Below are 12,311 nucleotides of genomic sequence, written 5' to 3'. Positions count from 1 at the left end.
AGGCACTGACCGGGCCGCCTCACAACGGTTCATGATCAAACACCGCTCCCCACCCTTCCCCTCGCAAACCAGAGCTGTCTCTGGGGCCTCGCCAGCCGGCTGGAAACATTTGAACTAACATTTACACCAATTATGGAGTTTTATAAACAGCAAAAATCAAGTCCAGCAGTACTTAACAGCACTATTAAAAAACTACACTGGAGCCCTTAATGAGAGGATAGGTCCAAACTTGGTCAGCTGTTACATCACCAAGACAACGACTCTGATTCTTGGACAGCGTCCAATAAATATAAAAGCATCCTGGTCTTCACACTCTTAGAAAGAAAGGTGCCATCAAGAACCTAAACAGGTTATTTGGCTGTCCCCACGTGAGAACCCTTTGAATAATCCTTTTTGGTTCCCGGTAGAACCCTTTTGGTTTCCATGACGAACCCTTTCCATATGGTGTTCTACCTGTAACCAATAAGGGTTCTGCCTGGAAATGAAAAAGGGTTCTACATGGAACTAAAAAGGTTTCTCCTATTGGGACAGCCAAAGAACCCATTCTTCTAAGAGTTCAGTTTTCTGAGCAACACTTAAGTCTGTTTACAGTAAAACTCTGCTTTTCCAGACACACTGTGCAAGAATACACTTGACCGTGTGATGTGCTCCACTAGAGAGAGAAAAAATACCCATCTTAAAGCAGCAGGCCCCCCTCCACCAAATTGCACTTGTGTTATTCATTCAGATTGCACTAATTAAAGCCCTACTTCACCATGAAGAGGAAGCTAGTGCTTCTTGGAGCACTCACATGCTTAATGGTGCAAAGAATTTCTACCTGACTTGGGCATTTTCACCACAGGTATATGCCCTGACTAACAGTAGACTCTCAGTATACTGTAAACCCTCTACTACACGACCCTGTGGTTGTAGCCATGGAAACAGCCCCATACAGGCCCAGTTGTGTACTGTAATGTGGCTTGGGTCCCAGTCAGTAAGTAGAGGGCTAGGTCTGGTGCTACAGGTCTGGGTGGGTTCCCCTGCCTGCCCTCCATTCCATCCAGTATGATGATCTCACTGCTCCTGGAGAGTATATCAGGCAAAAGCAGCGTGATCATTAAATGCTCATGCTGGCGCCACATATCTTTTTAATTATACTCCTTCCTCTCTAGCCTTTTAATGAGAGGACTATCCACAGATAATGCAGGTAATTGAACAATGGACATCACTCATTCAATTATTGACCAGTGAATCTGTTAAAGAATGTATGTGCAATTCTCATCTCTTTCTCAGGCTCAAGCTTTTGGGTTTAATCTACCTTAGGTAAAACATGAGACAGAGCCCTATGAAGGTGCCTGTGTTGATTAACCTTTGTGTATATGTTAAGAACATCTTTACAAGCATTGAAAAGGTGGATTGATTGGATCACCTTCCAATAGAATTGACCAAATAGTTACATTTCATCCATTAATTACATCCATTATATAGACCAGCCACTTCAACATACACTACATTACCAAAAGTATGTGGACACCTGCACGTTGAAGATCTCATTCCAAAATCATGGGCGTTAACATGGAGTTGGTCCACCCTTTGGGGCTACACCAACCTCCACTCTTCTGGGAAGGCTTTTTACTAGATGTTGGAACATTGCTGCGGGGACTTGCTTCCAATCAGTCACAAGAGCCTTAGTGAGGACGGGCACTGATGTTGGGTAATTAGGCCTGGCTTGCAGTCTGCGTTCCAATTCATCCCAAAGGTGTTAGAAAGTTCTGCATGGACCTCGCTTTGTGCACGGGGGCATTGTCATACTGAAACAGGAAAGCGTCTTCCCCAAATTGTTGCCACAAAGTTGGACACACAGAATCGTCTAGAATGTAATTGTGTGCTGTAGCTTTAAAACAGCCCCAGACCATTATTCTTGCTCCACCAAACTTTACAGTTGGCACTATGCATTGGGGTAGGTAGCTTTCTCGTGGAATCCACAAAACCCAGATTTGTCAGACTGCCAGGCGGTGAAGCGTGATTCATCACTCCAGAGAACGTGTTTCCACTGCTCCAGAGTCCAATGGCGGCAAGCTTTACACCACTCCAGCCGACGGTTGGCATTGCGCATGGTTTTTTTAGGCTTGTGTGAGGCTGATCGGCCATGGAAACCCATTTCATGAAGCTCCTGACGAACAGTTCTTGTGCTAATGTTGCTTCCAGAGGAAGTTTGGAACTCGACAGTGAGTGTTGCAACTGAGGACAGATGATTTTTACTCACTACGCGCTTCAGCACTCGGTGGTCCCATTCTGTGAGCTTGTGTGACCTACCACTTTGCGGGTGAGCCTTTGTTGCTCCTAGACGTTTCCACTTCACAATAACAGCACTTACAGTTGATCCGGACAGCTCTAGCAGGGCATACATTTGACGAACTGACTTTTTGGAAAGATGCCACTTTTAAAAATGTTTATTTTATTTATTTCACCTTTATTTAACCAGGTAGGCTAGTTGAGAACAAGTTCTCATTTACAACTGCGACCTGGCCAAGATAAAGCAAAGCAGTGCGACAGAAACAACAACACATGGAATAAACAAGCATACAGTCAATAACACAATAGAAAAAAAGAAAGTCTATATACAGTTTGTGCAAATGGCATGAGGAGGTAAGGCAATAAATAGGCCATAGTAGCAAAGTAATTACAATTTAGCAGATTAACACTGGAGTGATAGATGAGCAGATGATGATGAGCAGATGATGGTGTGTAAGTAGTGGTACTGGTGTGCAAAAGAGCAGCAAAGTAAATAAAAACAATATGGGGATGGGCAGGATGGATATAGATCTATAACAGTTTGGGTCTAGAGTGTCACCCCCTTTGAAGAGGGGGATGACCGCGGCAGCTTTCCAATCTTTAGGCATCTCGGACAATACGAAAGAAGGGTTGAACAGACTGGTACTAGGGGTTGCAAAAATGGCGGCGGATAATTAAAAAAAAAGAGAGGGTCCAGATTGTCTAGCACGTTGAAAGTCACTGAGCTCTTCGGTAAGGCCATTCTACTGACAATGTTTGTCTTTGGAGATTGCATGGTTGTGTGCCCAATTTTATTCACCTGTCAGCAACCGGTGTGGCTGAAGTAGCCAAATCCACTAATTTGAAGTGGTGTCCACATACTTTTGCATACATAGTGTCCTTCATAACAGTACTCTGACGAGGTTCCTCTTTATTTGCACTTTCACCACATTTGTCATGTGCATTTAAAGGAAACATACCATTAGCATATCATTGCCTTAGTTCAAAATCTATTACAATTGAGACGAGTCCCTGTTCATGAGGGGTAGTGGAAAGCTGTGGGCATGGTTAACCCTTATGGATGAAGGATTTTCAGAAACAGAATCAACATTACGGTCTCAGAATTGTTTTTGTTGGACTCCCACTTAATGTTCAATTGAAAAAGTCACTCCCTGGATGGAAGAGTTCTCAATCTGAGTGAATTTCAAACCTAAAGGCAAAATCAGTGAAAGCCTCAGAGAGTTGTTGAACTCCCCCACTGATCATCCAATTTGGCTGAGAGCAGTGTGTGAAACAAGCAGAGGGGGAGAATCTCACAGGAATCCTCCATCACCCAACAGCTTCAGTTTCAAAACTACAGCCCTAGCTGCAGATGCAGTGCATTAATCATGAGCAGACAAACACCATGTTGTGTCTGTTGGTAATTGTGAATCTCAACCACACTTAGCCTATAGCTATTCGCAACACGAGCTGATAAATCACTCAATTACCAGTACACAATATGGGACCCATTCCTTACATTTTCACTCCAGCACGAGAGCAAACATTACAAAAGGCTGTTTGCTTGGTGTCAGTAATGGAAGGACACAAATAGGCATCTTGTTGTAATAGAAGTAAATATACATATGTTAGGTTGACATACACTATTATAGCTTTAATTGCTTTGTTGGTGATGAAAGAGGAATACAAAGCTGTCATCTGATTTCTGGTAAATAGCAGGGCAAAGAGTGGAAGGGTTATTTCAGCCATGTTTTGTAGTGAGGAGAGACATGCTTTAGAGAATAGATCAGATGAGAATCATCCAAACAAGTGTGACACTGCTGCTGATACTGCTGAAACACACTGACGTTTTCCAATGGAAATGCTGTGCTAGTGTTAATAGCCATTCCCTGCAATATTCACACCTCTAGCTACAATCATTATCATCATTTTGCCAAATACTGTACCCGGCTTTTAATTGCCATACCATTAATTTCCAATTTGAATGAGTCTCTGGCAGAGACGATTTCATTTTCAAATTGACATCCCAACTCAAATGATTTAATATAAACACATTGATAAAAAAACAATATCTCAAGGGACATGGAACGTTTTTTTTTACGTGGTAAGGAAGCAGGCGCAACTGTATGGAGATCCACTCATGACGTTTCTTCCTCTGTCTTTAATACAAATATGCCCTTCAACTTAAACGTTATCATGTTCTCAACACTCCAAATAAACCCTGTCTTCTCTCACCCATTTTCAAGATAAAAGACCAGTCGTTTAGACGTTATAGTCAGTGCCAAGAGGAAAACATATTAAACCATTCATTAAATCAGGATACATGCGATAACTTTTCAAATGTAGATTCTTAAAGTCAAATGAATTGCAGTCGTTAGTGCTCATTTAAAACGTATTGATTTAAACACAACAATATGTTAAAAATGTTTTATCCTGCAACAGACATAATCTTCCCTCTCTTGAGCTTTCCTCACACCACACTGTAATCAACAGATTGTTAGACATACATTTTCTGGGCCCTTGACAAAGCCTGATATATGGGGTCGAAGAGAGCGTTCGTAATCCATCCATTGCTCCAATTTATTACCTTATTATAATTGTATACACAAACATTGAGGTGATTTAGGTGACATAGTGGAAAGATGAAATCCGTTTATATTAAAAGGGTTGCTCACCCCTGGGACACATCCCCCGCAACACCTTTCAATGACTGCTTTTAACAACATGGTTATTGTTTTATTGATCAGGGTTTTATTGCAGATTTGACACTCATGTTATGTGTTAATCGAACTGCATATCATTTTTAGACACATATTTTACGAGATTATGACTGCAATTAATTTAATAGCTATTATTTTTTTTGTGATTTCAGACTTAACGAGGTTTGTGGAAAAGTGCTCCATTGGTCTTTGGCCCTGTGTTGTCACTCATGCACTCTCCTACATGCTGGCGCAGTGCTGTGACCTTAATGGACACCAGGGAAATGGCCAATTGAGCTAAGTCCGCACTCCAGGCTCATTGCAGAGCCTCACTCTTTTGTTCAGAGAAGTGATATCACTATTAAGGAAGCCATTCATAGCCATATAATTCCTCCTTTCTACACTTAAACGCTCCAAGTTTATGGGAAAATTATACAATTCAGCCTCTGCTCAAAAGTACTTTGTTCATGTATCATTTTTCAGGCATTGTACATTTTACCTAAAAGGAAAAAACTATTTTCTATGAGGAAAAGAGCGATGAATATCCTTTTTTTTGCACACTCTTTAAGCAACATTGGCTTTACACACAGTAAATCAGCAAACACCCAGACTCCATGTGATGCATTGGCAGTTAAGAGAGGCTAGGAGACACGGGACATATCTGGGTGTGAACCTGAAATTACACTCTACATGGAGAGAGAGAAAGAGGGGCCACTGTTGGTCAATAGCCTGTATCTGTGTTTCCTTTCATTCCATCTCCGGAACTGCTGAACGTGGCACAATTTATCTATCACAATAATTATTCATTAATTGTTCATCTCATCCTCTATAATTGAGGACAGATCTGGAACACCATTAGCTGTGATAATAAAGAGAGCAATACCTCCCGCCCACCTGAGCACACGGAAAAAGGCTTCCTGCTCTGGATCTTTGCGGCCTCGTCAGCAAATGTATTCTTTTGCACTGAGCAGTAGTTAACAACTTATAGGTTTGTCAAACCAATTTAATTAAAAAAAAAATCTTCATAGCAATTATCTCTTTGCATAATCGGTTCCAAGACCTTGGGGGTCTACTGGGTCTTATAACATCTTTAAAATAATTGTTGAGTGAAGTAATTTGAAGTTTTGTGGAAATTGCTTAATAATCAGATCCCAAAGTCAATATTTGGCTGGAAAACTAACTTGTAGATGGGGAGAACTTCATGTTACTCCAATGAAAAAGGGAATGGCTAAAGAAAATGTGCCAATGCTGCACACAACTTTGCAGTGTATTGAGCTATATACTGTAGCTGAGGGACTGTGTTTCTTTTGTTTGAAAAATAAAATAAGATGTCTGTGAGTATGTGTGAGTGTGCCCATGTGTGCAAGTGTGGGTGGGTATGTGACTTTAAGTCAGGGTGGCAGAGGGCAGCAGGTAGCCCAGTGGTTTAGAGTGTTAGCACAGTAACGGCCCGAAAGGCAATGTCCCGTGACCACTTTTGGCTTGTGAGAAGCCTAAAAAGTATACAACACAGTAGTGTGCAAACTACATTTGATAGCTATCATACTTAAACAGAGGGGGGTGGATTTTAGATTTCCCAATTAACCCCTTCACAAGGAGATGTGTCTGAGTCCATATAATTGGCGATAGTGAGAGAGATAAAAATGACAATGTGCAAAAATGGTGTTGGTGTATCAATGAGACACTAGCACCAGAGCAGAGAACACACTCAGAGGTATGGTCAGACTAAAGAACCACAGGCAGGACCCAGACAGGATCCCTTTAATAGCAAGGGCAAATAAAATCAAATACAGGTCTCACCCAGTGTTACCCTTGACTCTTAAAGTATATATGAATCACAACCCTTATTATGGCTCTGACACAGCCACCAGGGTTTCTTTATGAACACTACTTAGGAAGCATCTCATAATGTGCACCGGCTAAACCCAATCATAATATGTCTTGCGCAATACCAACAAGACAATACTTATGTCATATCATCATTACGCTAATAGTAAACGCCTCGGCTACTCTTAGCCACACACAATTAGTCATTTTAAACTGCTTATTGGTGAAAAAGCATCAAAGATCAATTGAAACATTCAGCAGGTGGCTACTCTATGTCATTGCTAACATTGATTATCTATGTGACTCAAATTGGTCTCTAACAATAGTCATTTCACAGTCCATCAGGGATTTTCAATTAACAAAATGTGACAACAGTACTAGGCAGGCTTGCTTAGTACAAAAATCACGAGTGTCTCAAATACAGTTCTCTTTGATTTGCATAGATGCAATGGGGATAGGCCTACAGTAGGTTTTGTCACATTTTAAAGGTACCATTCATACTCAGTTTTGTTATACGTTTCTACTGAGGAATAAACTAAAAGAAGCCAATATCCATCATTAGTTTTAAGACCTAACCATTATTGGATGAATGAGAAACATTTTTAAAGCCATAAATACGTTTTCAATAAGCCAGTGGTGAAAAATCATCAGACAGAACAAAGGAATTAGCCAAACTCTTTCATCTCCAAATGCAGATCAATCATTTTACAAACCTATCACACTTGAAGACCACCAAATAAATTATAATGAATTAAATAAAGACTATTTGGTTGAGTACTGTACAGTGAAATAAACTTTAGGAAACCCACATATCCTCCCCGACTGAAGACAGAGACAATCCCCAGTTGGTTTGAGTCATATGCTGTCATGAGTTTTCTCTACAGTGTGATTTGACTGTCATAGAGGTATTGTAGGCAGGTGTCCTTGGACATGTTCAAGGTGTTGAAGTAAATTGAGACTTGTTCAATTAGAGAGAGCTGGTATTGTTGAGTAGTGAATGAGTTGGGCTGGAATACTCCCTAAAGGTATCATAAGGTGATGTATGCCTACAGGAAATGAGGACTACTGTAAGTGGATCAGTAAAGAAGGTAGGAAAAGATGCCCAGGGCACTGAAAGAGTACTATGGTAATCTCAGTGGTAATGTAAAATCACCCTGTGCATAACTCCTACGAAAACTACACACTTAAATATACATTCCCAATGCGACATACCTAGATCATTCAAAGTCGGTGAGAAAAGACTTCTTTGATTTCGTGCTTCATCCCCTCTCAAGCAAGGGCCAATTCTCCATGGTGATCCGTGAGGGATTAATACCTAATCCTGTATGGAAACACTTTAATGTTAGTATTGGAGGCAGAATTCACTAGCCGCTTTTTGCACTAAGTAGCATTTCTACCTCTGTTTATTTACTGGTTCATTGATGTCCATAAACAAATGTCAAGCTGGCGGCTTAAAATACACTTCTTAGTCATTCTCTTTGTCATTTGGAATTATACAGCGTTAAGGCTCCATTTACAGTTCTGAAATTATTCAAACTATTGCTCCTCGTGTTCTTGAAATGTGTGGTTTACACTGTTTATTTACCTGTGCACGATTAACATAGGCTATAAAAGTGACCAAACAGGTGAAGGTATCCAGCCCAATGTAACTCTTTTGAAATAAAAGACTTAGGTTGAATATGACATCAGTTCTCCCTTTGTCTTTGTTTCAAGGTGACAGGGAGGCTTGTCTTTTCAACATATCTGTCTATGACATTTATCCTCCATAGACCTCATTGGACAAGATGCACCTCTGACCCTATGTTCTGTTAACTATGACATTGAGACTGCTGAACATTCCTACAACCCTGGCCATTCAACTGTTTCTATGAAACACCTGTCATCATGACCACATATAACCACTGAGAAAGAGAGATGGAGAAAGAAAAAGAGAGAGGGGGAAGAGAGAGAGAGAGAGAGAGAGAGAGAGAGAGAGAGAGAGAGAGAGAGAGAGAGAGAGAGAGCGAGAGAGAGCGAGAGAGAGCGAGAGAGAGAGCGAGAGAGAGCGAGAGAGAGCGAGAGAGAGTGAGAGAGAGCGAGAGAGAGCGAGAGAGAGCGAGAGAGAGAGCGAGAGAGAGCGAGAGAGAGAGAGAGAGAGAGAGAGAGAGAGAGAGAGAGCGAGAGCGAGAGAGAGAGAGAGAGAGCGAGAGAGAGAGAGCGAGAGAGAGAGAGAGAGAGAGAGAGAGAGAGAGAGAGAGAGAGAGAGTAATAAAAATACATGCTTACTGTTGTAAATAATGGAGCGCATTACAAGTGCTGTGAATCAGTAGGTAAACTCCCATTTAGATGTACTCTAATTTACCTGAACTTGATCTCAGACTCCAGGCCATCACACAATACATTAAGGAAAGCTCTAATGGGTGCCATGTCAGCCATTGTGACTTTTTTGTAGTCTCTGGTCCAAAACACATTTCACATTAAGTAGCCTACACTTCAATGAAAGCTAAATTGTGCATACTCACCTGCTTGATGTAGGACTGACATAGATATATGATATATGAAAACCAGCTGTCACAGTGATAACAAGCCAACTGATGGGGAAGATCACAATAATTATGAATGACACACAATCACATAGCTTGGTCTTAGTGAAATACTAATAGTTACAATCATGTTATACGTTAGTATACTTAAAGATAATTTAAACTACAAATCTGTGTGTGTGTGTTTAAAACATGAGAAAAGTCCTCAGTCTAAGTTCTCCTCAGGAGTCCTACCATTTGAACAAGGCATTATGGGAACCACGTAGGCAAATACTCTTGCATCTTAATTTTTCAATTAGCATGCCTCTTGTGCTCTAAACCAATGCAAACACAGCAGGGCATAATTTTAAATGCAACTTTAATGGTGAGTCTAATTAGTGTAAATTGGTATAGCTTGTAAACTCTGAGAAATGTTAATGCAGCTCGATTTCAATCTATCCTTGCATGGATGGTGTATCAATACACCCAGTCACCACAAAGATGCAGCCTTCCTTCCAGACTCGGTTGCCAGAGAGAAAGGAAACCACTCAAGAATTTCACCATGAGCCCAATGGTGACTTTAAATAGTTACTACATTTTGGCTCCCGAATGGCAGAGCGGTCTAAGGCACTGCATTTCAGTGCTATAGGCGTCACTACAGACCCTGGTTCGATTCAGGCTGTATCACAACCGGCCGTGATTGGGAGTCCCATGGGGCGGCATACAATTGGCCCAGTGTTGTCCGGTTTAGGGTTTGGCCAGGGTAGGCCGTAAATAAGAATTTGTTCTTAACTGACTTGCCTAGTTAAATAAAGGTTAAATACATCTTTTAAAATAATAATAATGGCTGTGGTAGGAGAAAACTCAGGATGGATTAACAACATCGTAATTACTCTACGATACAAACCTAAATGACAAAATAAAAAATATTCCAAAATGTGCGTCCTATTTGCAATAAGGCACTAAAGTAAAACTGCAAAAAATGTGGCAAAGAAATTAACTTATGTCCTGAATACAAAGTGTTACAGTATGTCTGGGGCAAATCCAACACATCAGAGAGTACCACTCTTCATATTTTCAAGAATGGTCGTGGCTGCTAATCATGTTATGGGTATGTTTGTCATCGGCAAGGACTAGTGAGTTTTTTTTAGGATAAAAATAAATGGAATAGAGCTAAGTACAGGAACAATCCTAGAGGAAAACCGGGTTCAGTCTTCTTTCCAACAGACACTGGGAAACAAATTCACCTTCAGCAAGACAATAACCTTAAACACAAGACCAAATATACACTAGAGTTGCTTACCAAGACATGGAATATTCCTGAGTGGCCAGGTTACAGTTTTGACTTAAATCTGCTTGAAAATGGCTGTCTAGCAATAACCATCAACCAACTTGACAGAGCTTGAAGAATTTAAAAAATAACAATGGGCAAATATTGCACAATCCAGGTGTGCAAAGCTCTTAGAGACACCCAGAAAGACTCACAGCTGTAATCGCTGCCAAAGGTAATTCTAACTCAGGGGGTTGAATACAAGATAAAGCACATTAATGTTTAATTTTTCATGATTTGTATTTTTTTATGAATGAATTTTGCTTCCACTTTGACATTACAGAGTATCTTCTGTAGATCGTTGACAAAAAATCCCACTTTGTCACAACAACATGTGGAAAAAGTCAAGGGGTGTGAACACTTTCTGAAGGTATTGTATCTTCATTTACTCCCACGTACACAAACTTGCTGTAAATCAGTGCGGTTCAATTCCGGTAGGAATTAGGAACCTACTATTGAGAGTAAGAATAGTAGAATACACAAGGCACAATTTTTAAGTCCTGTTGTGCATCAGCAGTTCTTCTCTTGCTATGTCAGTCACTGTCACTCAATTAACCATACATTTTTAGATTGGTAGTTAGTGTAGCCAGCTATCTAAACTTGTAGTAATCATGGCCGAATATCGACCAGGCAGGCAGGGTCTAAACTTGTAGTAATCATGGCCGAATACCGATCGGGCACGCAGGGCACATGCCCAGGGGCCCCGACCTCCAGGGGGCCCCATTGATTTTGTTAGTCATTCTCACTCAGATATCATATAAACATTGCATAAGTCATTGCAAAATGTTCAGAATTGCAGGAAATTAGCTCTTAAAACTACAAAAAATCTCTCCACCCCATAGCAAAATGTGTAGAATTGCAGAAAACGTGCTTTAAAAGTCCAATGCAACCGTTTTTATCTCATTCTCAAATCATTTCTAGGTAACAATTAAGTACCTTACTGTGATAGTTTTTATTTTGCTAGGACTGTCTGGGAGTGGTCTGAGTGGGAGGAGGAACACTGAAAATTAGCTGCTATTGGCAGAAAGCCATGAGACTGAAAAATAGGCTGACATTTCTGGCGAGCTTTTCAAACAGCTCTTACACTAAAAGGGCATTATCATCATGTTCACAATTTCACAGTAGTATTCCAACGTATGGAGATATATATATACTGATCAAAAATATAAGCGCAACATGTAAAGTGTTGGACCCATGTTTCATGAGCTGAAATAAAAGATCCCAGAAATGTTAAATACACACAAAAAGCTTATTTCTCTCAGATTTTAGGCACAAATGTGATTACATCCTTGTAAGTGAGCATTCATCCTTTGCAAAGATAGTCCATCCACCTGACAAGTGTGACATATCAAGAAGCTGATTGAAAAGCATGATCATTACACAATCATTACACAGGTACACCTTGTGCTGGGGACAATAAAAGGCCACAATTACAAAAGTAATGTGCAGTTTTGTCACACAACAATGTGACAAATGTCTCATGCAAAGATGAAACATGTCTTGAGGCAGCTTGCAATTGTCATGATGACTGCAGGAATGTCCACCAGAGCTGTTGCCAGAGAATTGAATGCTCATTTCTCAACAAAAGTCGTTTTAGAGAATTTGGCAATACATCCCACAGGCATCACAACCGCAGAACACGTTTAACCACGCCAGCCCAGGACCTCCACATCCGGCTTCTTAACCTGCGGGATCATCTGA

This window comes from Oncorhynchus clarkii, chromosome 17 (genome assembly GCF_045791955.1).
Source record: "Oncorhynchus clarkii lewisi isolate Uvic-CL-2024 chromosome 17, UVic_Ocla_1.0, whole genome shotgun sequence".
Lineage (NCBI taxonomy): Eukaryota > Metazoa > Chordata > Actinopteri > Salmoniformes > Salmonidae > Oncorhynchus > Oncorhynchus clarkii.
Note: the sequence above shows the minus strand (reverse complement) of the source record.